The sequence below is a fragment of the Hippichthys cyanospilos genome, chromosome 5 (genome assembly GCF_059441005.1).
Source record: "Hippichthys cyanospilos isolate Australia breed blue-spotted pipefish chromosome 5, RoL_Hcya_1.0, whole genome shotgun sequence".
Lineage (NCBI taxonomy): Eukaryota > Metazoa > Chordata > Actinopteri > Syngnathiformes > Syngnathidae > Hippichthys > Hippichthys cyanospilos.
Genome location: NC_142373.1, coordinates 4609309 through 4611525, shown reverse-complemented (window position 1 = coordinate 4611525; position 2217 = coordinate 4609309).

The window sequence follows — 2217 nt, the reverse complement described above, 5'->3', positions numbered from 1 at the left end:
CTAATTACGGTTCAATAGCTGTTAAAAAAGGAAGCAAATGCTGCACATACCAGTTGTCCCAAGTTCTCCCTTCCGCCATTCTACAAGCCAGGTGAGTGCTCTTGCTTGGTTCCGGTTTTGTATTGAAAGCTCAGCTGGCCATGTTGGGTAGCTCCGGGTGACAGCCATGATTCATTCCTGCCCCCTGTATGAGCCGTTGAACGTTCAAGAAGGAAAGGAGACGCCTGTGGGTTGGCAAAGCTCAACCAGGATCTGAGAGGAGAAAATCCGGACAACATCTGAATTTGTTCCGCTCTTTTTTTTTTTTTTCAGTTAAGGAAATATTGATTGCAAGCGACTAATAACGTATGTAATGCAGTGATGACGTTTTAATAGTAACTTGTAAAAACTTTTTTTCTGTGTTTCTGTGTTTTTCTCACTGTTTGCTTATTTTAATATAAGGGACTTTGGTGTGACATAAATAAAACTGACATTGGCACAATTATTATTATCAAGCTACCACATGTTGCATAAATGAGTTATGTTGTGATTCTTCTGAAAATGTTGCATCACCCTCACCCATCTACACGCCATCGGGTTGTAAGCCTCCGAACCTTTGTAGGATTTAAGATCTTCGGCTGTGTATGGGCTCGGTGAAAAAAGACAAGTAGTTGACACATCTGGATATGCAATTGTGGGAAAAATAGCCGCATCGTCGTTTATCCAGGATGAGTCATCCAACTCATATGGATTGACACCGCCGATAAACTGTAATTTTTCCACATACCGGGCTTTCTTGTGTTCTGAGTCCTTCAATGGATGCCATCGCATTGGTGACAGGCTATGCTAAGGTTTATTTACTGTCTCGACATTGATAATTTTGTTTAATCCGTCCAAGATACACAAGATGGCATTGAACTCCGTTTGTTGAGTCCCTCCATAATGGCGGCACATCCGGGTTACTCCCCACAATGTAACGTCAGTGAAAACCCTCTATTGTGGAAGCGGTGCCATGTTTCTTCAGGAAAGATTCTTGTAAAAAAAAATCGCAATTTTAAAGCCGTTGTTACGGTATTATTAAGTACGCATATCGTTACTCGGTATCGGCAAGTACTTAAATGGCAGTACTCGTACTCGTTAGGCAAAAAAGTGTTATCGGGACATCCCTAGCTGTAAAGGATGCATCAAGCTGAAGAAGGAGTCTTATTGGCCTTTTTTGGGCCGGCTGGCCAAGCGGAGTGGGGTCTCAGGGGTTGCCGAGGTAAAAACTGGGGTGTGGGAGGAGTTCGGTAAGTCCATCCTTCCGAAATTGACCGAAAGAACAAGATCCCAAGCGGCAAAGATACAAGCGTCCGAAATCAGTTTCCTCCGCAGGGTTTCCAGGCTCTCCCTTAGAGACAGGGTGAGAAGCTCGGTCATCGATGTCAAGCTGCTGTTCCTCCACTTTGAGAGGAGCCGATTGAGGTGGCCTAGGAACGCCTGGGGATTATCACGGAAGAGCTGGACGAAGTGGCCGGGGAGAGGGAAGTCTGGGCTTTCCGGCTCAAGGTGCTGCCCCCGCAAACTGACCCCGGATAAAGCAGAAACAAATGGATAGATTGATGGAGAAATACACGCCTCTTAATTCACAATTTTCTTCACAATATTTTTATATGATTTATATATTTGAATAACTTTTTTTTTTAACCTTTCTTTAAAGACTATGTAATTCACATTTTCTCAGATCTATTCCATAATTATTCCATCAATCAACACCTTTAACAGAGACACACCTTTGTTTTTTGTTGATTCTTGTCTTGGATATTTTAAAATCACTTGTGCCTTTCATATTATAACATCCCTCTCTTAAAAAAAAAAAAAAATGTCGCAATGATCAACAGAGTTTATTATTTTATGCTTTATGCATTATTTGTGCTGGTTTGAATTTAACCAATTCCAAAAAATTTGAGCAAGTTTAATTTAATGAATAAAGAATTAATTGTTTCTTCACTTTTTTGAAGGATTCTGTAATTCTTCTAGCTTTTTTTTTTTTTGGTATATTGATGACAGGCATAGTGTTTGTTTTAATACGTGAATGTAGATTCTATCATTTCACTATTTCAATGTATGCATAAGAATAGAAGATCTTGACAGAGTCCAGTAGCTAATTTTGAAATAAACACTTCTACCAGTACAAAACTGGGAAGGTGTTGCAAGGGCAGAAGTTATTCTCAACACACAGGATGAGTCATACTTCCT